Genomic DNA, 26,069 nt, shown 5'->3' on the forward strand with positions numbered 1-26,069 from the left:
ATGGCTGCAGGAAGTTCCACAATCTCACATCTTAAACATCATTTCCTTGGCAACTGGACCTTTTCCTGGAGAAGTGAGTTTGTCTTGAGGACACAAGACTCTACTGGGTAAAGGAGTCAGCGTATGTGCTATGGCCTGGAAACCCACTCTGTCAGAGCACTGGATGACTTTTAATGACAGCCAGTGTTAAAAAATTATCCTAACTTATAGCATGGAATGGAAACATAAATAACTTATTTTGTAACTTCCTACTAAATGAAATTCTTGTGATTTTCATCTCCTCCAGCAATATGCTGGTCTCAGCCACAACGCCTCTCACCTGGATAACCAGCTCAGCCTCTTTTTTGAGTTCTTCCTTTGCTATCCAGTCCTTGAGAGAGCTTTTTACAACATGAATCAGGTATGTCCCTCCTTTGCTCAAAGTTATGCAGGGTCCTTCCTTTTCATTTAGAATAAGAATCAGAAGCCACCCCCATGCTCTGGGCCCTGCCCTGTTCCAAAATCTCACCTCTGAACCACCTTCCACAACACTGCCAAATTCCCACCCCCACCTCCCTTCCTCCAGGCTGGTCTTTTTCCAAGTCCTTGAACACATGAAGCTCTTTCCTGTCACAGGGCCTTTGCACATGCCACTGTTTGTGCACTGAAACACTTTAGCATGGCTATTTCCTTTTCAACCTTCAGGTCACATTATAAAACTTTTCTACCTCTAAAAGTCCCTCCCTCCTCATGTTATCTAAAATAAGTTCCCTTTTATTCTCTGTGTGAGACCCTAGTGATTTTCTACATAGCATTTGGTGCAACTTAGAGCTTTATTTGTCTCTCACCTGGCTATGTTCTGTTCCCTACACACACACACACACACACACACACACACACACAGTGTCAGCTTCATGATGGAGATACAATATCAATTTTGTTCACTGTTGTTTTCCCAACTCCTAATCCAACACCTGACCCATAGAAGCTACCCCCAAATATTGGTCAGATAACTGAATTAATATGGACATTACTCATTCATAGGATCTCCAGGAGATGGAGCTGGTTCAACGACACATGACATATGTGGTAGTGCAGGAAATTAAAGGGTATAAACACAGGCTAAATGAAGACAGTCAGTCACTTTCTATGGAGTAGGAACGTGCTAAGAGAAATAGAGGGGTTACATGAGTATTCAAGCATTAGAATGAAGGAGGCTGAGTACCGACTCGCTGACAGGCACTGCACATGGTAGGATTGCAATGAGGGGACGCGATCATTATTCTCATCCAACAGATGAGCAAACTGAGGCCTAGAAAGTGTAGGAACCTGCCCCCAGGTCACATAGCAGGTCAGTGGCAGCTGCTGAACCCTTTTCATTTAAGGCAGGTAGGACTCCAAAGATCATTTTCTTAACTGCAACACAATGACATAAGAACACAGTAACAGAGCAAAGGACATGAACCAGTAGGTCACAAAAGAAGAATTATTCATGTCAACAAAAATAAATAAACAGCCCTGGCCAGTTTGGCTCAGCAGTTAGAGTGTTGGCCTGCAGTCCGTAGAGACCCAGGTTCTGTTCCCGCTAAGGGCACGTACTTCGGTTGCAGTTTGTCCCCGGCCCTGGTTGGTCGTGCGGGTGGCAGCCACTCGATGTGTCCCTTCACGTCGATGTTTCTCTCTCTCTCTCCCTCCCACTCTATATGTACAAAAATGGAAAAATATCCTCGGGTGAGGATAATAAATAAATAAATAAACAAACAAATAAAATGTCGAATATCGCACTTTCAAGCACAAAAACAAACACAGCTTAAAATAAAAATGAGAGTTTGGGGGATTCTGCTTTGTTTTGTTATCAAATTAAAAATAACTTGTTAATGACCATGAAAGTATTGGGAAATAGTCTTTCTGCTGGTGGGAATCACTTGGCCATACTTTCAAATGTTGAAAATGTGCATAATCTTTGGCACAGCAGTCCCACCCGCGGGAAATCATCCTAGGAAACATTTTTTATCACCAAGTGGAAATTTTCTCTTTTGCTAAGATGTACAAATAGAATTAATTTAATAGTACATAGTCCATTCTATGGCTTCTAAACTTTTATCCATTGACGATTTTCATAAGATGCTATTATCCTTCACAGTTCAAGGGAAGTACAGATGCCCACTACTCTATAAAAGCTCAATTTGCCTTCATTTTTAACGACCAAATTAATTTGTCTTTTCAGAAGTTTTGCCAGATGTTTTTCTGTTTGCGTCTTCATGTTGCCCAAGGAAGCTATCACCCAGTGAAACAAAGATTTAACATGAAGAATATATGTTGCAGAACTATTCACATTAGAGAAAAATTGCAGCCACTTAAATGCACCCACAGAAGCAAATCATAGTACATTCATTCAATGAACGGTCATGAAGCCATTACAAAAATAGTAAAGTTGATCACTTAATGACTTGAAAAGCCATCACTAAATGAACAAAATGGGTTCCACAACCATGTACAGTCTTATCCAAGCTATAAAAAAATAAAAATACACATGTACAGAAAAATAATAGAAAGATATATGCAAAATATATCTACTGCCATAATCTCTAGCGGTTTGGTAACAGGTAATACTTAGTTCTTTCCTGTTATTTGTTTTATTTCTTGTATTATTATCTTTATTGTTGAAAGTATTGCAGATGTCCCCCATTTTCCCCCCACTTCCGCTCCACCCAGCTCCTGCCCCACCCCAGGCCTTCACCACCCTATCGTCTGTGTCCATGGACCATGCATACATGCATGTAAGTTCTTTGGTTAATCTCTTCCTGACCCCCTCCCGCTTCCCTCTCAGTCATCTGTCTGTTCCATGATTCTATGCCTCTTACTCTATTTTATTCATGAGTTTATTCTGTTCATTAGATTCCACATATAAATGAGATCATGTGATACTTGTCTTTCTCTGAGTGGCTTATTTCTTTTAGCATAATGCTTTCCAGGTCCCTCCATGCTGTCTCAAAGGGTAAGAGAACCCTTTTTTTTTTTTTTTTTTTTACAGCTGCAGTTTTCTACAGTGAACAGGTAATGTTTTTGTTAGAAGAAAATATTATTTTCAGAAAAAGACAGTAAGAAACTTCCATTCAGTGCCATTCAGCAGATATTTACAGAGCATCCACTATATGTCAGGCTCTACCAGAGAACGAGAGGTACATCGTTGGTGCAATAGCCTATTCCATGCAGATTTTATTCAGGTAGGAAAATGCACAGTTTTGGACGCAGGCATTATGGAGGTGATAGGCTCTTAAACAGATCTTGTAAGATGCTCCACTGAAAATGTGAAGTAGTTCTATTCCACAGGACATCAAAAATGAGCTAGGCCCATAGCTACATGAAGGATCACCCAGAACTGTTGAGAACGAACAAGCCCTGGTTTTTCTGCATGTTCGCAACTGAAAACTTATTTCTGTAGGGTATGCAACCATTATTTCATCTCACGTGTCTCCCTGTGGGACAAATTCTGACCTAAAAGATGTCTTGCATACGAGGTAACATGTCAACACTAGGGGTCAATGTGGGTACCTGAAACACTGCAGCGGAGCCTCCCGGAGGCCATGCATCTGCAGGCCCACCCTCCACATTTATTGCCCTAAGCGAACTAGAAAACAGAACCCAGACTCCCACCGTGTTGGCAGGATCCACCGAATTCTATGACCATCAAAGTCTTCCCAGGAGGTAGGTCCGCCATTAAGTATGAATGAAACCACTGTTGGTTCAGCTTGGCAGCTGACTATGGTCAATGCCATGTACTTTGATTTCCTGCAGAAGTGAAGGAACAGAAACGAAATGCTGGTGTGCTACCTGCCTGCCACCATGCTAGCGTGGAGTAGGGCTGAGGTAATGGCTTAATAGTCACTACCCGAGCCTCGCATCCCCAGGCCCAAGGCCAGCCTCTGCCTCAGCAGATAATGAGTTTGGCAACCTCTGATAGTCTTTTCTGAACGCTAATCCTCATCACAGAACTTCTATAAAGCATGATATAATTTAATACACCTGGCAGACTCACCAGCAGTTCATTCTCTTGTTATGTAATAGCCCAGAGTGAAGTCGAGGGTGGTTAATGCTCTGACAACCAGCCATTATCCCCAATAACAGGCGATTTTCAAAGGATTATTGCCGTCAGAAACCATTTCGTAATAACTGGCCAATGGAAGCCAGTGTAGCACAGTAAGGTGGTCTTTGGGGGTTGCCATTTATTTTGCACAGATCTGCAAAGATGCTTCGAGCATCCCCTAAATACAGCGACTGGAGCCGCGATGGGGTTTCACAGGCTAAGGTAAATCTCCTCGCCAGGAAAGCTCGCGGGACACGTGACTCCACGCCACTCTTTGGACTCTTTCTATTTTTATGAGGCTTTTCATCTTTTCCCCTCATTTTTGCCCTTTCATAGTATTCGGACACCTAAAAGCCTGCTTCTGGGTGAGGTGCAGAAAACCCAGGAGCTTTCTGTGGACTGATTTCCCTCCGAGGATGTGTTCCTGGGTCAGGCCCCGGAGGGCAGACCAGTCATGGCTTTGATGCTGAGGGACTGGTTTCTGATCTACACATCCCGACTTCACTGAAGCTCGCTTTGGAAAGGTAATTTGCATTGGGTTATGACAGGACAAGAAGAACGTATTGTCCTCAGCATGCAGGAGTTTGGCTATCATCCGTGGCGAAGCCAGACTTCATTCCACGCCGTGCTACCCCGTTATCAAGTGAGTCCTCTCTTAGAAGAAAGGTCTGGGTGATGCATCTCCTTAGGATAGTTCTCCAAAGTCACTCACAGCCTCTAAACTCAAAATCCCAATTCTGAAACATCAAGAAGTTAAATTTTTTTATGTCACTGCTGTGATAAAAATCATCAAGTTCTTTGGACTTGACGCAGGTGCGTACATCCCAGCTGTTTGAACTTGGGAGTCGTGTTCAGTGACGGAATGAAATCGACATCATCTTCCTTCATCTCTGCAGTTCAGACGACTGCAGGCAATGGCCACTCTGGCTGTCGGGTGGGGACAGACAGCACTAAACTTATTATTCTGTCTAAAGTTTATCTTTGATTAAAAATTAAATTGAACTTCGCTTTATCATTTTCCATACCCCAACAGCATGCATGTGTTCTCCAAGTTACATCAAGATGGACTAAATATTTAATAACCTGTTCTAATTAGCTATAACTGTTACCTGATTTCTCTCTGTAAATGAATGAGAAAGGGCCCGGGAGGCCCAACGTTAACCTTCATCCACTCTCGTTATAGGAGAGAAATTACAGGCTCTAATTAGATGCTTCAAATTGCAAAGAAATAGAATTTTCATAACTAGCTTATTAAAATCCTAGGGCCCCTTTGGGAGAGGGCAAATTGCTTCTACTCTGATCTGCTTATCCTTGTACAACACCACACAGAAGACGCGTGTTGTCTGCCTCACACAGCTCATATTTCTCCCAAATTAATGAGTGCTCAAATTATTCCAGCTGCCCTCTTGGCATGGGGAAAAATTGAAAATCTATGGTTGCCAAGTGACGTGGATAACTCAGCTGCTAAATAAAATATGCTTAAGGGGACACAGCTGCTGGGGTGCCTATTTACATTAAAATTACTAAATCCATGAACACAGAACAAATGTCCCAAGACAGCTAAATAGTGTTCAACACCCGGGTTAACTCTTTTATTAGTCCAGGGCCCTCGAGGTGCAAGGATCCCACATAGTGGGGCAGAAGCATGAAGTTTTCACCCAATGATTTCTTTTCACCCCCAAACAGACCCCCAGGTGTTACAGAGGGAGAAGCAGTGGGGACGGTCTCCAGTGGGTCCCCACTCAGTTGACTGGCTTTCCTTCCGTGGATGTCTTTGAACAAGCCAATTAAAGCTTTCATTCTCCCTACTATGAAGCGTAGAGTTTAGATTTGCTTCATTTGGACATTTCATAAATCTTTAACAAGATTCTTTCTTCTGTGTTCTGTCCTCTTAATTCCGTGAAGGGTCCAATAAAGCTCAGATGACCAAGATTGGAAGGAAGTCGTAGAAAATGATGCCCCAAAGGTCAGCAGACAGTGAACTGTATCTTAAATAGAAGTATTCAGCCATTTGGTGGGACTTTTTAAGGATGCCCCTGCCTAACCAGTTAGATAGAAAAAACAAGATCACATGGGCCAATGATAAAGAACAAGAACGAAGCATGGAGGCAAAGGCCCAAGTATATATTTATTCATTTGGCACTCATTAATGTGAAATGAATGTCCTTCAACTGCTAGGTCAAAATTGCAGACACTAAGGGATTTTGTTCAAGTGTCTCCAAAATCCCTACCATTGATAATATAAAGGACCTACTCCAGATAAATGTCTCAACCCAGAGTTCAAAGGCTACACCCCCATTCAGACTCATGTCTCAACCATGCAAACATTCAAGCAAACGAAATACCCTCAAAGTCAGTCTTGGACCATCAAATAATAGATCAGCAAGGACCACCTTCTCTCACTGGATTTGTAGTTGATTTTTTTTTTTTTTTTAAGAACAAGTTATAGCCTGGGTTCTCTGGCTAATTACAAAAACATGTTCTGTTTGCCGCCCCGAACATTCTGCCCTGAACACTTTGCATTGTCCAAATCATGTAAAATTATAGAGTGATGTCATCCAATAGATCAGGCTCAGGGGAAACAGATGAAGATTCTATAAACACTTTTTACCCTTAAACACATAGCCTAAACAGAATACTTCCTCTCTCTGTAAGAGGAAAATGGCAACAAATGAGATTTAAAAAACAGAAGAGGGACATGTGAACATCAACCCACAGACATTTGAAGATGATTAAGGAGGCACTGACATAAATGAAGATAAGAGGGAAAATGTTGCTCTCAGAAAGGAAGGAAAAAGAGCCTTGATGCTGAAGGAACCCGAGACAAAGTCAGGTTCAATCACACGGCAGGGACTGTGAGCCACTCCGTGCACTCCACCGCCCGACATGCTTTTGCTTGTACTGAAGTATTTGCCTAAACACCTGAGCGTCTCCATCGAGGACACTGCCTACCTTTGGACAGTCCTGCCTCACTTAGAATCTGAGAATGCAGACATTTTAACACAGTCACAGAGTCCTGGGTCCTGCTGAAAACCGAAGGTTTTGGAGATGTGGGTTTTGCAGTTACTACCCTAGGACGGGTGTCACACTGCCTCCAAAAAAGACAGGATTCTTCCCAATCTTTCACTGTCACTTATCATGACACTTCTGACTTCCTGGGCAACCACAAGTCGTGATGTTTCTGGATCAGATGCAAAATCAGAACACACAAAGCGACCTTGAAGAAAGAGCAGCAGATGCACATGACTGGGATCTGGAAAAGCATTGTTAGAGTTTATCTTGCCTTTGACACCTTACAGCATGAACACAAAAATGGTCCTCAGCAACTCTGGGGGTTACATAGAGTCTTGGGAAATAGCTCTGATATATAGGATCAGGTGAACCTCTTAAATGAGAGTGATAGAATCAAGTGGCAATTATCCATGCTGATGACAGCGACAGTGCCGCGGGTCATAGAAAACATCATAGGTACTCGATGTCCATTTCATAAGGCAGTACGGTGCTGCATGAAGTTAGACCTTCCCTGATCATCTGAGAGGAATGTTAGCCTAGGAATGTGGGGCAAAGGTACACACGGGTGTATGTCTGTGGCTATATATGTTGTCACTTAGATATACAATTACATAAAACCACAAGACAGATGGACATGTAGTCAGTGACTAACTCTTCAGATTCTTTTATTTTCATTTCTGCCAAGTTGACTCTTGTAGGATAATAGCCAATGCAGCTCTAGAAGATAGATCAAATGGACCGATAGTCTTTATTGTTCTTAAACATTGGTGTGTTTTTTTCTTTATTGATTTTTTAGATAAAGAGAGGAAGGGAGAGGGAGAGAGAGAGAGCAACATCGATGAGAGAGAACATTGATTGGCTGCCTCCCCCCACCGGGGATCGGGTCCACAACCTGGGCATGTGCCCTGACCGGGAATCGAACCAGTGACCTCTTGGTGCATGGGTCAATGCTCAACCGCTGAGCCACACCGGCCGGGCAGACCGATAGTCTTTAAAGCCTAGTTCCCTATCTTTCAATGTAATGACACTGTTACTTGATCTCTTGACAGTTTCAATTTAGGAAAGGAAACCAAAAGATGCATTTAAAGAGAATTTAAATTAATTTTGTTTCAGTACTGCAGCAACACTTGCTGAGAAAGGTGACCGTGCATAGCGAGAGTCAGACGCACTGTGGTGAGTGCAATATTCTGTTTCCGTCCATGCAGCCCCTTGAAAAGGCGAAACACTCACCAACGACTATTTCCCTTAGCTATTCTTTCATCTATATGCTCCAGCTAGAAAATAGTCAGTGACTACTGGAAGCAGAAATAAGGCCCAGCAGTTGTCCATAGAGACTAATCTAACTCAGTGTTTCACAAACATGTCATATTAAAATTCTAAAACCCAAAGAAAAAATCTTGGTGTCAGTACAAGAAAATGACAGCCTGCTCTTAGGAGCAACAATAAGACTGACCGGTGTCTTCTCAATAGAAACGGTAACAGGCAGAGATGACAGAACACATTGTATTCTGGGCTGAAAAATCTGAAAGAGGGTCAAAAGAACCTAAGAGCCAAATTAGAATTTCATACTTAGTAAAAATATCCTATAAAAAGAAAGCAGTATTAAAATTCTTAAACATTTTTTTTTTTATCAGCAGAATTCAAAGAAATACTTTAGGTAGAAGTATTCTTACTTTGAAATCTGGTCAGCACAACATAACTATAAATAACAACATCTTTTAATAGATATAATAATAAAAGGGCTGATTCAACAAGAAAACATAACAACCCTAAATCTATATAATAATAACAAAGACAATATATAAAACAAAAACTGACTAAACTAAAAGGGGAAATAGAGAAATACACATCATTGTGGGGGATTTTTAACACCCCTCTTTGAAACAGATAAAATAAGCAAAAAAAACAATCACAAAGACATAGAAGATCTGAATATCACAATTAGTCGATTGTGATAGAACAGTGTATTCATCAACTTCAGAATACATTCTGTCAAGGATCATTAACCAAAACACATTGATTCTTGTCTATAAAGCAAGTCTAACTGAATTTGAAAGACTAGAAATCACACAGAAGCTATTTAATATCTCAGTGCAATAACTTAAAAATCATAAAATATTAACTGGAAAATTTGGAACCCAAAATGCTTTAAAATTATATAATACATTTTAAATAATCCGTGGGACAAAGGAGAGCTCACAATGAAAATTAGAAAATAGTTTAAATTCAGTGATAATGAAAACATGATATCCAAAACCATGGGGGATATTACTAAAGCACTAGAGGGAAATTAATAGCTCTACATGCAGATAATAAAAAACAAGGCTGAGAATCAATGATCTAAGGTTCCACTCGAATAAGCTATAAAAATGTCAAATTTAACCCAAAAAAAAGTGTAAGGAAGGAAATAAAAAGTAAGAACAGAAACCAACGACACAGAAAACATATGTATGCCAAGAGTTGCTTCTTGAAAATCCAATAAAATTTGATAAATTCTTTAAAAGAAGGATTAATGAAAAATGAGTGAAAACACAAGTTAACCACATTAGAAATGGAAAACGGAAAGTCCTATAGATCTTTTACAGATTAAAAAGAAAATGAGGGGAATTTATATACAACTTCAGGCCAGTAAAACAGGAGAATTTGAGAGAAATGAACATATTCCTTGAAAAGCACATTTACCAATACTAACTCAAGAAGACATTTAAAAATAAGACTAGTCTACATCTATTAAAGTGATTGAATCTGTCAGAAAAAATCTTCCTCAAAGTAGCCCTGGCCTGTATGGCTCAGTTGATTGGAACATCGCCCCATACACCGAAAAGTTGCGGGTTTGATTCCCAATTGGGGTGCATATGGAAGCAAATTCTCTCTCTCTCTCTCTCTCCCTCCCCCCACCCCGTCCCTTCCTCTCTCCCTAAAAAAAAAAAAATCTTCCTCCAAGTAAACTATAGTCCCTATCACCTCAACATTGAATTCTTCCATACAATTAAGAAAGAAAGAACAATCTTACACAAATCCTTCCAGACAACAGAAAACGAAGAAACACTGTCCAACTTAATTTGAATCCAATATACTCTAATCAAAAACCTGAAAAGGGGATTAGGGGATTACAAACCAAGAAAATTTCAGGCCAGTATCTTTTCTGAACATAGACACAAAGGTCTTAAAATCACAGCAAATCCAATTCAGTGAAATGGAAAAGCTTATATATGAAGACAAAGTTTGTTTTATGCCACAAAATGCAAGGTTAGTTTAACACTTGAAAATCAAACCATGCCATTCATGGCATTAAACAATAAAAAATATGATAATCTCAATAGATGTTGAAGAAGCAACTAATAAAATTCAATACCCAGTCAACTAAATTCTTACCAAGCAAAAATAGAATAGCACTCCCTTAACTTAGAATGAATAGGTACAAAACCAACAGCAATATAAAACTTCATGGTAAAAACATTAAAAGTTTTTATTCTGAGCTCACAGATGAGATAAGAATATCTATTAATCTATATCCTTGCAACATCTGTATGGAAATGCAAATGACAAACACAAGCAAAGACAATTTTTAAGAACCAAAATAATATTAGAGGACTTACATAACCAAATATCAAAACTATAAAGCTCAAGTAATTAAAATAGAGTGCAACTGGTATAAGCACAAACAGACCAATAACAAAAAATCAGAGTATCTAAAAAAGACCCAAACCCCCCAAAGTGCTACTATAATACTATAAGGAAAGGGTGTTTTTTTAAAAAAAAATTGACTATTTATGTGCAGAAAAATAAAACTTCATCAATCTCAGGTGGATCTTAATAATAAAGCTTAATAAAAAAGCCCAATAATAAAGCTTCTAGAAGATAACATCATCCACCCTTCGGGTAGGAACATATTTCTGAAATTGTACATAAAAAAGTACTACCATAAAGAAAAAGACTGATATACTGAATTTTATTAAAATTAAAAACTTCTATTTATCAAAAAACAGCATAGAAGAGATACAAAGAAAGTCACAGAGTGGGAGAAGATATCTGCAGTATACATGTGTATACTTGTCCAGTAAAAAACTAGCAACTAGAAAATATAATGAACTACTATGAATCAGTAATAATAAAATCCCAGAGTAATAATTTTAATGGGCAAAAACTTGAACACTTTATAAGAAGGTATATTCAAATAGCCAATAAATACAAATATCCACAAACATATGCAAAGCTGAATAATATTAGTCATCATGGAAATGCAAATTAAAGTGACACTTAGATACTAAAACACACACACACACACACACACACACACATCACCACCAGAAAGGCTAAAATTTAAAAAGTTGAGAATATCAAGTGTTGACAGAGAGGAACTAAAAGTCCCATTGTTGCAATTACTTTGGACAACTCTTTGGCAGCACCTACTAATGCCTACCACATGCATAACCTATGAACCAGTGATTTGACTCCTAGGTATATCCCCCACAGAAATGCATGCACAAATGTACAATAAAAGGCATGTGGAATCATTTTTATAGCAACATAATTTGAAATAGCCCAAATTAGAAATAATCTATGTGTCCATCTATATGAGGAAAGATAAATAAATGAAGATATTTCTACAACACAGAGTTCAACAAACTACTGTCACATACAACAGTCCAAAAGAATCCCACAGACATAACAAGCAAAAGAAGTCAAGCACAAACAGTCTATACCACGTGGTTCCATTTATATAAAGTTCAGTAACAGGTAAAATGAATCCATGGTGATGGAATTCAGAGAAGTAATCACGTCTGGGGGACATCATGACTGGAAGGAGACAGGTTAAAGAAGACTCTGGAGGTGCTGGTAGATTCTGGTTAATGTACACAGTGTTCACAGTGGAGTGGTCACTTGGTAAAAATACCATGGAGCCATACATCTGAGGGTTTTGTACCATATCTCATGTTATTTTTGAAACCTTCAATATATAAGGTCTTTAAAAAGTTAACTGCCTATGCTTATTTAAGATTGCATCACTAGGAGAAGTTGAGAGAAGGACACAGAGGAATACTCCACACTTTTGGTATTTCTTGTGAGTCTAAAATTATTTCAAAATGAAAAGGTTGTTTTTAAGTTGATAGTCTTTGTGATAACCCAGTGCTACCATCAGAGGGGCCTCATGAAGATAAGTGTATATGAACCAGAGCTAATGAGCTGGCTAGTGAGGAAAGAGTCTACGGTTGCAATATCTTTGTCAAAAGTGTGAATATATCGGGGCGTCTGGAAGAGAGGGAGTGAGTCGCAGTAGCTTTACGTGAAACCCACTGACTTGACCAATTTCTACTTTCCAAGAGGGCCATTGCTTTCACCATTAGAATTCTAAAGAATAGCCCTGGGTAGATGGCTCAGTTGACTAGAGCATCACATCAAAAGGTTACAGGTCCAATTCTCGGTCAGGGCACATACCTAGGTTGTGGGTTTGATCCCTGGTTTGGGGAGCGTACGGGAGGTAACTGATGGATATTTCCTTCTCATAGCGATGTTTCTCTCTCTGTCTCCCTCTTCTTCTCTCTCTCTAAAATCAATACAAACATATCTGCGGGTGAGGATTGAAAACAAAAGAAAGAAGCTTAAAGAATGTGGGAGTGCATCAAGCTTACGCAGGAATCCTGCATGTGGCTACGATACAGGAAAAAGTGATGCTGAGGTTCGTCTGCTCGGAAGGATGCCCTGGCCTCAGAGCCCAGCATCCCAGCGTCAGTATACGTGCTCGACAGAAGGAAGAGCTTCGGCTTTGATGACTTTCCTTCAGAACTGTAATCTTGAATACATTAATGCCATCGCTAATCTCCCACAGATGGACCAAGGCTGTCTGTAAACAATAGCCCTCTTGTTTCCAGGCCCGGTGACATTAAAACAGCATCTTGTCTTTCATCATCTTTGTCTTTATCTTCAGTTATTCCTGTTGTGGGACGAAGAAAGCTCAAAACAAGATATTACTCCTGCAATATACTTCTTTCCAACCAAGAAACTGCGGCTTTCTGCTGTCTGTCCCCTGGCCCCATTGTCATAATCCACCTCAACCCACAAAGCCAGCCTCCTTTCCACAGGGAAGATTCAAACACCATCATCACATATGTAAAACTTGAGCAATGGCTATGTTCACTCTCCAGACCACATTTTCATCTCGTAATTACACATGATGCAATCTGGGAAGGGAAGTTTAATGGAATAAACATTTACTCAGATTTAACTCCAGGAGAATAACATTTTGGAGATAACACTCGTAATCCTTGTAGTTTGGCCTCAGACTAGCAGAAGAATGGCTCCCTCAATTGTACTTTTTTTCAGTGAGGTCCTTAGTACATGCGAACAATTCCAGGGCTATCCCCACCTACAGTGGTAGCCGGGCCCTTCCTGGGCCAAGCACTGGGGCTGCATTAGCTCATCTAGGCTTCATATTAGGTTAAGGTAAACACTATTTTTATCCACATCTGACAAATGGGGACACGAAGTCTTGAGGTCACCCAACTACTGAGAAGAAAAGGAAGTCCAAGTCTAGAGTCCATTCCCTTAACTGGCCCCCGGACCCTGGCCCCTTCCTGAGATAATACAATGTGATTCCGGGCAGGGAGGCTCTTCCCCTTCCTACCAGCCACGATTCTGTGAGAATCCTGCTCTGTTTGGATCCTGCCCATTTTGTTTCATTCTAGTTATTCATAAAATTGGCTTTGCACAAAGCACATGTTTTCTATGAAGAATCACATCATTCCAAAGGGATTTCAGACCCCGAGCTTTGGCTTTGAAAGGCAAAGTGCAAGACCCAAAGGGGAATTGACTTTTATTCTTATCTATGTCCGTTTGTCATCGCTTCTCACAACGAGCAAGGTAGCAGCCATCAGATTCATCCTCAAGACAGAACCTCCAGCAGCCTGGCCCTCTGCAAAACAGCCTCACGACTGGCATGACGTAACGGGGTGATGTCTGACAGTGATCGAACAGTTGCTCCTGTGGCTGGCACGGTCCTGAGCCACCCGAGGAGCTGCCTCATGTAATCATCATAGCATTCCTATGAGGTCGTGTGGCTGGCAGCGGAGGCTGCGCTCCTCCCCGGCAGGACGTCTCCCTTCTAATCCCTGGAACGTGGGATTCTGTTCTGTTACATGACAAAGGGATTACAGTTGCAGATGGGATTGAGATGGCTAATCTGCTGACCTGAGAAGAGAGAGGGTATTCTGAAGTACCGCACTGGGCAATACAATCACAGAGGTCCTTGAAAGCAGAAGAGGGTGTCAGAGTCAGAGAGCTGAGATGTGAGAGACTCGACAGGCCATTGCGGCTTTGCAGACAGAAGGAGACTATGAACCGAGAAATGCGGTGGCCTCCTGAAGTCGGGAAAGACAAGAAAACAAATGATCTCCTCGAGCATCCAGAAAAGAATACAGCCCTGCTGAAACTTTGTCTTTTTTTTTTTATCCTTACCTGAGGACATTTTTCCATTTTTTGTTCAGATAGGGTGGGAGAGAGAGAAGGAGAGAAACATCGACGTGAAAGTTACACATCGAGTGGCTGCCACCACACGACCCAACCAGGGCCGGGGACAAACCTGCAACGGAGATACGTGCCCTTAGCGAGAACTGAACCCAGGCCTCTCTGGACCACAGGCCGACGCTCTAACCGCTGAGCTAAACCGGCCAGGGCTGAAACTTTGAATTTGACCCAGAGAGCCCCATGTCAGATTGCTAACCTACGAAGTGTAAGTTAATAAATTTGATTGTTCTAAGCCACCACATTTGTGATAATTTATTACAACAGAAAATGGAAATTAATACAGGTGGGTTTATTATGATCATGATCTCTATTTTGCAGATGAAGAGACCAGCACTTAGAGTTTTAAAATCTTGCCGGTGGTCAACCAACTCGTAAGTCACTGCAGCAGAATCTGACCTTGGCTGTCCAGAACTCTCACTCTTATCATGTTGGCCTTCCCCCCAAGGCAGCTCCTCCCAGTATCAAAATTGTCCCTAGTATTTCTTTCAGCAAAACAAAGGCTCCGTCTAGCAAGTTTAATATTCATTGTGTATCATTTGAAAGGGAAGGGAGAAGAGGAAAACCATCTTTAGTTTTTGATATATAAGTCGTTCACCTCCTTAGTTATGTTTATTTCTATTTTATTCTTTTGGATGCTATTACAAATGAGATTGTTTTCCTAATTTCCTTTTTAGATCGTTCATTGTTAGTGTACGGAAACACAACTGATTTTTGTATGTTGATTCTATGTCCCGCAACTTTATTTTATTTTACTTATGTATTTTTAATCCTCACCCAAGGATATGTTTTTAATTGATTTTTAGAGAGAGAGAGAAACATTGATGTGAGCGCCCCGACCAAGGATCAAACCTGAAACCTAGGTATGTGCCAGGACCAGAAAATGAACTTTATATATATATATATATATATATTTTTTTTTTTTGTATTTTTGGTTTTGTTTTTTTTTGGTGTATGGTTCAATGTTCCAACCACCTGGCACCCGGCTGGGGCAGTATCCTGCAACTTTATTAAATTTGTTTATTAGTTCTAATAGGTTTTTTTGGGGGGGGCAGTAGTGTTTAGGGATTTTTACACATAAGATCATATCATCTGCAAACAGAGATCATTTAATTTCTGCTTTTCTGATTTGAATGCCTTTATTCCTTTTCTTGCCTAATCAGTCTGGGAGGAACTTCTAGCACCATGTTCAATGGCAGTGGTGACAGCCGGCATCCTTGCCTGTTTCTGATCTTGAGGCAAAGCGTTCAGTTTCCATGATCGTGTATGATGTTAGCTGTGGGTTTGTCATACATGGCCTCTATCATGTTCTGTTCCTTCTAGATGCAATTTGTTGACGGTTTTTATCATGACAGGGCATTGAATTTTGACAACGCTTTTTCTGTATCTGTTGAGATGATCATTTGAGTTCTATCCTTCATTCTGTTAATGTGGTATATCACACTGATTTGCATACATGAACCATCCTTGCATACCAGGGATAAATCTTACTTGATCAGAATTTGGTTTGCTAATATTTTGTTGAGGCTTTTTCATGTATTCATCAGAGCTAGTGGCCTGTAGTTTGCTTTCCTTGTGGAGTACTTGTCTGCTCTTGGTGTCAGGGTAATGCTGGCCTCACAAAATGAGTTTGGAAGTGTATCTTCCTCCTCGATATTCTGGAAGAGTTTGAGAAGAACTGACATGAATTCCTTAAATTTTTTGTAGAATTCACTAGTGAAGCGATCTGGTCCTGGGTTAAGAGGTTTTTGATTACTGCCCTGGCCGGTTGGCTCAGGGGTTGGAGCATTGGCCTGCGGACCAGAGAGTCCCCGGGTTCGGTTCCCGCTAGGGGCACGTACCAAAAAAAAAGAGAGGTTTTTGATTACTGATTCAATCTCCTTAATCACTGGTCTGTTCACACATTTTATCAAGATTCAGTCTTGATAGGTTGTATATTTCTAGGAATTTGTTCAATTCTTCTAGGCTATCCGGTTTGATAGTGTATAATTTTTCACAGTAATCTTTTATAATAATTTTTATTTCTGTAGCATCAGTTGTATTGTCTCCTTCATTTCTGATTTTATCTGTCTTCTTTCTTAGTCTAAAAGTCAACTTCATTAGTCTTTTCCAAAAACCAGCTCTCAATTTCATTGATTTATTCTATTCTCTATTTGTTTTATTTCTGCTCTAATCTTTATTATTTCCTTCTTTCTGCTAACTTTGGGCTTAGTTTGTTCTTCTTTTTTCTAGTTCCTTAGGTATAAAGTTATTTATTTATTTGAGATCTTTCTTCTTTTTAACATAGGTGTTTATCACTATAAACTTCCCTCTTGGTACTGCTTTTGCTATATACTGCAGGTTTTGGCATGTTGTGTTTTCATTTTCATTTGTCTCTAGATAGTTTCTAATTTTCCTTTTGATTTTTTATTTGACCCATTGGTTGTTCAAAAGTGTGTTGTTTAGTTTCCATATATTTGTGAATTTTCCAGTTTTTCTTCTGCTATTGATTTCTAGCCTTATTCTACTGTGATTGGAAAAGATATTTGGTATAATTGCAATCTTCTTACATTTGTTAATACTTGTGTTGTGACTAAGCATTTGCTGGATCTTGGAGAATGTGCCATGAGCTCTTGAGAGGAATGTATATTTTGCTAATGTGGCTACCTTTAATATTCTAATTACTGGTTAAAAATCACTTCTATAGAGACATCCTCCTGAAACCTCTATTCTAGATGAGGTCTTCCACTTAAATCAAGATGCGCACCAATTCCATTTCCTCTTTCTGGGCCCTCGGGAGAACTGTTTTCTAGTCTCACTTGCAGTGAAGTTGGGCCCCTGTGGCTAGGTTCTGGCCAATGAAATATGAACAGAAATGCCATACTCGCTTCCTAGCTGGCCAAAACATGCCTATGTAACACTCCTCGGTCTTTCTCTCCCTCCTATCACAGTTGTGGAGACCACATTTCGAAGTTGATGGTACACAATAATTTAAGGAGGATGGACAGTCACCTCCCAAGAGAACTAGCCAACTTACATAATATTGGTATGTGAGAGGGAATGAACTTTTGTTTTTCATCAAGTCATGTAAGTTTATTATTTATTGTTATTGCAACATAGTCCAGCCTAACCTTATTAATACAAATCTCTCATAGAGACATTTTCTTTTCATTCATCAGGTTTACCACAATTTGCTATAAGATACATAATTCAGAATACCTTGTTCATTTCCTGACTCCTTGGTAACCAGTGTTCATCCATGTTATCCATTGGCTGGGTGCTAGTTCAGTGTCTGGTACACAACAGTTGCTCAACGGATCCTTGTTCAATGTATGAATAAATGGTTGTTTAGCAAATAAATGAATGCACTCTGTGATTTGTGTCTACCACACCTCTGCCCACTTTTTTTTTTTTGTTAAAACCAAAGACACGTTTTCTTTTTGGAAGACAGAACCCCTACCAGATGCTAGGCATGCAACTCTTTTTTTAAAGGAAAAATTTAAAAAGCAGTCTGCAACTGTAGCTTAAAATTGAGGACAGGTGTGAAGTCAGATTTTAGGGTTATAAATAGATGTAAATAATACTTATTTAAAATGGGTCTTATATTGCACCAGAATTAGTGGAAAACTAAAAGAAAAAACAACATATCTTTTCAATTGACGGAGTTACAGAGAAAGAGGGATTCTTAAGACCCAAGAGTAAGAGACCAAACTGGGTTCATGAAAAGTAAATGAAGGACCGAAAGCCAGTTCAAACCTCACTCCTTCACCGTGAATTCAGGTGTTGGAGGAAATTCTAGGGTCTCCAGAGATGTGGGCATTTAAATTATGGCTTAACTTACAAATGTGCATTTAAAAGCATTCTTCTCTAAAAGATTTAGTTATCTGTCTCTTTTCCAAATAGCCTCAGCCTTCTACCCCCCACATACTTGGGCCAAAGCTGGGGGTGTTCAGCTTTCATGAGTCTCTGCTCAATCAACACGTACCTACTATAAACAACCCAAACTCCAGTTTGGCAGTAATCCCAAGGTCTCCAATCAAAAGGATCTTATTCAATTCCATCCTTTCGAAGAAGTGTTTATTTGGGTTATTTTCTGTCACTTTGTCTTTGGTAGCTCTACAGAGTAAGCCGGCTATTAATCTAACCCTTAAAATGTAGCTCAATGAATTGAAATTTCCATTTTTTATTGTAACATGCAGGCAAAACAGTGGTGGCCCGCTATCAAATTAGATAACAGCTTTGTATAGGTAATGTGATATCATCCAGCTACTTCTCATTTTCAGAGATTATTGATCAGTGAATTCGAGCGGATTATTCAGCTGCAGACCCAGAGAAGTTTCACTTGATGGTTTTATATGTTCTTCAACAGAGCTGAGGTGAGGCAGCTAAGGCTCCTGAGCTCCTTAAATCATGTCTCCCACATCTCTGACTGTTAGCCTGAAATAAACAAATCCCTTTTTGCAGGCCATAGCCCTTGTCCACTGTTCGGCATGGGAGTACTTCAAAGCTCGAAACAACGCGTGTCTACAGCCTCTGTGTGGACACAGGTGGACCTACAGTCACACTCCCAAGCCCTGATTATTATACCTGGGATCTGACTCCCGCAGGAAAGGGGAATGAAAACAGCAGTAGGAAGAGCCTTTGCAGCAGATGAGTGACTCCTCTGACAGACACACAGAACATGCTGAGGACTGTTCTCACCTCCCTGCTGAAGTCAGACAAGCAAATGTAAAGCCCGGCAGCAGTGTGCTCCAGATGTCCCCTCACACAGTGACAGTGACACTGGGGGATGCGCAGACCACGCGATGTCAATAGGTCAGTGGAGAGCGGCCCTTTCCCAAAGACTTTTTCATAACATAGCTTCCAGGGATGCTTTGAAGGTGTCAGCCACACCCTGGTACCAGGTCTGCAAAGAAAACTCCACTGATGAAAGGCAGGCAAGGTTCTCTTCCAGCCAACAGAACCGATAACTAGATTCTCTCTCCCATTCACACCTCAGGCTGCTCCGTGAAGACTTTCCATACCTGGGACAGGCGTGCAGGTGGCTTCTGTGCTGAGACACTGGATAGATGACATGATGAGCCAAGGGTTGGCAGATTTATCTGACCTTTGTCTAGAAGTGGAAGGCAATGGGCACATTCAAGGAATGCAGTAAACTTAAAGATGACATATGGGAAACACACACGACAAACTTCAAATCAGATCTCTCCCCTGACCTCCAAAATGCCAAGAATGTCGCCCTTAAAACTGGGCTGGACCCTGGCCAATTAGGTCTGAATGTATTACACATGTTTTGGGGGCTGGGGCTTTTGCCTGGATTCAGCCTAATGAATTGTTGGGCCTTCATGGAAGGCTCTGATGACAACATTTTTCAGAAAGTCGTTGGCTCTTGGCTTCTTGTGCGTGTTGCCCTCTCATACCTCCTAAGCCTTTGCCAAGCAGGCTCTGTCTGGGGAATGATGGGCAGCGGTGCAGCAGGGCGCCAAACCCCAGTCTGGATGGTTGGCTGCTTCCTAAAATGTGACCAAGAACGGAGAAGCCAGAAATGGAGGTGGGGGCCAGAGTGCGGGAGCTCACAGAGCGGATGGGAAGCGCCCCCACCCTATCATGACGCTTGGCCTGTGCAGGGCTCAGCACGAAACCCACGGTGTTGCCCACAGAGCATGGGATTCCGGCACAGTCAGCACAAAAATGTTCCTGCCTGTGAGCTTTAAAGTGATCCAGCCTCCTGTGCTCCTTACCCTGCGAGGAAGGGTCTGAAGTTGGAGAGCATCCGTTCCCACCGTGCCCCCACAATAGTTACAAGGCTGATTTGGAAACTGAACACACAGAGCTTCGGGAAAGGATGCAGACTCCCGAGACACTGTCGCTCGAGGGCGGCTGGTTTTGATGGCAACACGCTCCGGGTCATGAGGCGATTAATGTCTAATAGAAGTCCAAGTGCCGAAGTCTAAAAATAGCTACCTTTTTAAATAAATACAGCTTTTAAACACACTGCTAATGATCTCACCCGACCCACCTGCATTCTAAAGGATGTTCTGAATGGAAGGGAAAGAGCTGGGTGATGCACACGTAACCCCAGGCAAGCAGTGGCATGTGCCAGACACGGCGTTATCACGCATTACTTATTTCAAGGTGGAAAATGTGGTTGAGAATTGCCACCAGTTCAAGGAAAAAAAAAATGTCCTCTTTGGGAGTGAAGCACCCTGTGCCAACCTCCTATGAAATTGCCCGTTCCAGGAACAGAGCCAGTGCACAGCTTTACCCAGACCCTGTTTCGGCTGAGGAAAACGAAGTCCCCCATCTCCTCATGTTAAAAGACAGCTTTACTTGGATACAATAAAATAATGCCTTGTTGGGTCTTGATGGGCACGCTACCAGTCAAAGAAACACTGGGCACATGGGAGACCTGGACATAACGTGGACGCGAGGCTCTGCCGTGTGTGAACAGGACGGTGCTTCAGGCATGTGCATGTGCTAGTGATGCTCTCCCGAAAAAGGCGGAGACCAGAGGGAGCAGCTTCTTCTTCCACGGTCTCTGCATGCTGAGCAAAGCGGCCATGGTCATCATCGCTGCCGCCCTGTTAAGGGGGAGCATCAGTAGCACCGAAGGGCTTGTTCCAGGCAATGTCTGTTCCAGGTTTGAGCAGGACAGGAGGTTTCAGACACAAATCCTCATCGTGAATGGCAAGCTCCTTGAGCTGGGAACAAGGAACAGCAGATGTTATCTGAAGCGACTCACATACTTCTAATGAGGAAGATGCCCTGTTATTCTATAATTTTATCAGACTGGCCAAACAGGGTTAATTTGAAGGTTTTGGTTATAGAAAGATTTGGAAGCTCAGACTATTGAATTAAATAACTCTATGATCCTGTTCTAAAACACTCATTAGAAACCTAGGTCCATCAGTGGCAAGAGAGACTGTTGACGTTCGAGAGTGTCTGAAACCCTTGAGTTAGCTGAATTTTCAAATACAGAGTTATCCACCAACTCAAAACAGACAGACAAACAATGACAACAACGCACGCATAAGGACCACCTGCAGCTCTCGTCATGTCACCGAGGGCTGGGGGACGACAAGTGGGCAGAGGCCAAGTTTTTGTTCCGGGATATATGATGCAGAGGGAGCTGCGCAGAAGTCCCATTATTGCATCTGTAGTTCAAGAGCGGAAGTCGGAAGCCTCTGATACAAACAACAAAATTGGGCAACACGAAGAGCTAACTCTGCCTGGAAAAGGAAATCATGGAGCAGGAGAAAGGAAGTGAGGACTTAAAATAAGGCCAAACAGTTTCCATCAATATGGCAAAATGTGAGTATCTGCTGATTCCAGAGGGCAAGGATTTGGTACATTTGAAATATTTCGCAAACTAAAAACAACAATTCAGTCTTTTGGAGACTGAGCCACTTTTAGAAAGAAACTGACAGGAAGACCTGGGCAGGTGATCATGTCCGTTAGGGTCCTGGTCGCCCTGTGCCCAGCCGAGCAGGAGGATGCCGGGAGCCTACGAGGAAAGGATGTTTCTCTGACTTCCATCCACTCTCCACCATCTGCAGGGAAGTTTCCCCTTGAAAAGATCCCCCACTTGTATCAAGGAAAGAAACGTTTCGGGGGGTGGGGTCGAAGGCCTGCCATGTACATCAGTAACAGCCGGGTTGGGTCATTTATTTCCAGCGGTAACAGAACAAGAGGTTTGTAAACATCGGGAAGGGAGTCCCCCACGTGGGTCATTGCATCACTCCAGGTGAGTTATGTTTGTGTCTCTTGGCTTCAACACATCTCGTGGAAGGGGCTCCGCACAGCGCAGCCGTGTGCTGCCTCTGACCCCTCGCTTCTGTGAGACCAGGAAGACTGCGCTCTGTGACAGCAGAAAAGAAACACCACCAGCTCAGCAAACGTGCGTCATGGCGCACGGCCCGCCGGGTCACTGGGCCTGCAGCAAGCCGCACGGGGCAAGGCCAAACCCACTCGCCAGGTATCAGAAGTTAGAAAACATATTAAGAAATGGAAACCGCGCGTGGCCTGGGGGCCCAGCACTGCCCGAGACCTTAGCTGTCCGCGCAGGTCGGTTGCACGTGCTCAGGGAACACACTTGGACTGCAGCTTTTCTGATGTGGCCGTCACACCACATTTAATGCAGAAAAGATGTATTTTTAAATGATCCGGTTTACTCCGAGGGCTTTGGCTTATAAAAGCCCTTTTTTATTGAGATTCTAAATTCCAGTCTGAATAACCTTTCAATTTGTTCCAGTAATTCTCCTCCTGCATTTGCATCGGCCCCACAGCTGTGGCCACTGCGAAACCCGGGCCTGAGCACCGAGCCTTTGTAGCAAGTCTCCCTGCAGCAGGGACTGTGGGTGCCGGATCTGACATTCCCGTGACACTGCTCGTGCAAGAAAACCGCCTGCCTTTCAAACAGCAAGATGCAAGTGAGCTTAGGAAAAGAAAGAGAACGTGCAGGAGTTCCCGTCACTCCTGTGACTACCTGGGGCTGGAGGGAGGGGGTTGGATGACAAATGCAGTCACTTCCAGATTCCCTGAGTAGTTTAAGTGCTGCAGACAAACATGGCTCTGGGTTAACATCTCCCCCTCCGTCTCCATCCCCGGGCCAGTTCATGGTCTAACCACCCCTTCCCTTCGGGCACTACTATCAAGTCTGACTCCCACGCATCTGAACCTGGAGTGAGGGGCACTGCCAAAACTGCAGTGCGGAGACATGGACCCTGTGCAAACTCTACCGCCTCCCATGCGACATCTACCTCCTAAACTTTGCCGAGGGAAAGAGACGCGTGCGGAGATGGGGCCGTTGTGCAAGGATTCTAGAAAATTCCAATCAGAACCAGGTAGGAGGATAGAAAATGTTGAATAAATCCAGACTGTGTGTCCAGCACTGTGCCACAGGCTTCTGGGAATATTTCTGTCCTAAACAAAACATCTGAGTAACAGGCCCCCACTCTCGTTGTGGAGACGCTATTTTGAAGAAAATGTAATCCTATCCAAGAATCTACAAACTACGTTTACATTTAATTTGTTAGAGCAGGATCCAGCCTATAAAATTCTTAAAGGTAAATTCTAGTCCCACATGGTTGAAATAAATCTTGGGTAGGTTACTTTGAATAACGCAGACTTCATAGCACCTTGTCTAACCTAAAACTTTACAATGACCTTCAATAGGGAATGAACGGACGCCCACTACATGTGTCCACATCTTTCAGGCGTGTCCTGAGAGCGGGAGCTGGTATGCGGGGTACAGAGACATGGGGAGAGAAGCCTGGTAGAATCCCCCCAGTTTGCTGCAGACAGCTGCCAGGCCCCCTTCACATAGCAGGGCTCATTTTATTTTCCATAGGATCCCTCATTTTCAAAACCTCGATGACACAACCCACTTCTCATATGATTTGTTTCCGATCCTCTTTCAAGCACAAGGTGATCTGTGTTTGGAGGGTTGCACACATTTGTGTCTGTAGAGATAAAGAGTCGGAGGTGATTTTTGAGGCCCAGAAGCTTTCAGTTCAGTTGCCAAACTGGGTTCTTTTAGCGATCGGAGGCCCGTTAGCACCACGAGGAGACCCTGACGTCTCTCAGTCATGGCGCCCAGTTCCACTGACACGGGACCGAGGATTCTGCCGCCTCCGCCCGTGGAGCAGACAGTCACCCTTCCTGAGAGCGTGCTGTGATGTGGGCAAGGCCGTGCAAGGCTCGGGGCCATGCCTGGAGTCCAGCAGACTGGCGTCAGGTCCGCCTTCCTCCACGGCCAGGTCCGAGACCCAGAGCATGTGGCCCGCCGCCCTCTGAAACAGCAGACGACACGCCCCCCTCCGCGGGCTGCGGTGAGAAGGACCTGAGAAAACTCACGAGAAGCATCTTGCAGGGAGCCCAGCACATAGTCTAAAGTCGATTAAATCAAAATCGAATCTTTGTATAGTATATATCTATCATTCTTTTACTAACTGCTTATCCAGTGTCTCGTAAGTCATCAAACACGAAGAGTACCACCATGTATGTCCTCTCCTACCGGAGGCGTTCTGCGGAGTGGTGCTGGCCAGCAGAGCTCCCACGGTGACGGAAATGTCCCCTGTCTGTGCTAATGTGGCTCCCAGGAGCTGAGAGTCACTACTGAACACGTGACGTATGGCTAGTGTGATTGAGAACCTAAACTTTGAGTTTACTTTTAACTAACTTAAATGTTGAGTTAAGTAGCCCTGCGTGGCTCCTGGCCACCATCTAGGACAGCAGTCAGCCTTAGAGCGACAGAAACCCGGCTGAAGAGCTGAAATGAACAGAGAAATAATACGTCGGAAAGGGCCCCTTTGGATGTTAATGATGACTTCGCACTCACCCAGCGAACATCTGAGGACACCTGGGGAGAGGCAGGGGAGGGTGAATTGGGGGTCAGACTGTCATGAGTTCAAATTCGGATCCACCACCTGTGAGCTGTGTGAGTCTGCAGATCTGTGAGCTCCTCAGAGCCTTGGTTGTCCCCGGCTATGATTAGGTGATGTGGGTAAGGACAGGACTAGGCTCTGATCCCTAAGGAAACCCATCAGTGACAACCTTGTGTGTGTCTGTGTCACACATAGATTACGAACACACAAGCACACAGTTTCACTTCATGGTTACTATGCTGGCTTGGGTTGGCATGCTTTTTTTGGTCATTCACTCAACAAGGATCTAACTGTCTAGTAAACTCTGTCGCTGTGTGGTGGGACCTTCAGGGGAAGAGGGAAAATGAAACTAACATTGCTTAACACATGCTAAGTACTTTCCACCCAGCCCCTCGTTCATCTCAAGGCAGCTCAGGGTGGCGTCAATACTGTGGTCTTCATTTTATGGAGACTGTAAACTGAGGCACGGAGTGGGCCAAGAGCTCACCCAAAGGCACAGAGCCGAGCAGGAACTCAAGTCCATCTCGATAAAGTCCCAATTCCAAAGAGCCACCATGGAGCACTAAAATAGCACATGGCGCAATCCCTTGTGATACGTCGCTACCAGTCTCAGAGGGCAGGTAAGACAAACGCAGACCACATAGAAGGTGACATCCGCTGTCACAGGCAGAGGAGAGGAAGCACGCGGATATGCTGTCTACTGGGCAGCTGGGATGTGGAACAAGGGGCTGGATGAACAAGCAGGCTGTTTTCCAAAGGAGGAAAGACTTTGGTACGTAACGACAAGAAAGAGCTCACATCGGTCATATCCGGGTCCCCTTCTCCCTCACTCCTCCAGCACCCGGCCCAGTCCACCCCTCCTGCTGCCGCCTCCCCCAAGCAGCCTACCACCCTCTGGCTCTAGCAGACACTGGCTGGTAGGTCAAAAGGACGGGACAACATTTATAAAACTGGAAAACAGTTGCCACCAGTTCCCTATGCCTTAGGTTACTGTGTCACACCCTTGGGTCTTACTGTGCTGAGAAGCTTTTATGTACGCTTCATCTTAAGTCCTTTGGGCAAGTTCAGGGTCTTCTCTGTTTCTAATGAAGCACACTGGACATTCA

At 42.8% G+C, this 26,069-nt stretch overlaps 1 protein-coding gene across 2 annotated transcripts in view; it reads right to left on the reverse strand.

Moving 5' to 3' along the window:
* The window catches only part of CACNA2D3 (calcium voltage-gated channel auxiliary subunit alpha2delta 3), an 874,937-nt gene that overhangs the window by 314,258 nt on the left and 534,610 nt on the right, over positions 1–26,069 (reverse strand). The window lies entirely within an intron of this gene.

The sequence above is a fragment of the Molossus molossus genome, unplaced genomic scaffold (genome assembly GCF_014108415.1).
Source record: "Molossus molossus isolate mMolMol1 unplaced genomic scaffold, mMolMol1.p scaffold_m16_p_18, whole genome shotgun sequence".
NCBI classification, from domain to species: Eukaryota; Metazoa; Chordata; class Mammalia; order Chiroptera; family Molossidae; genus Molossus; species Molossus molossus.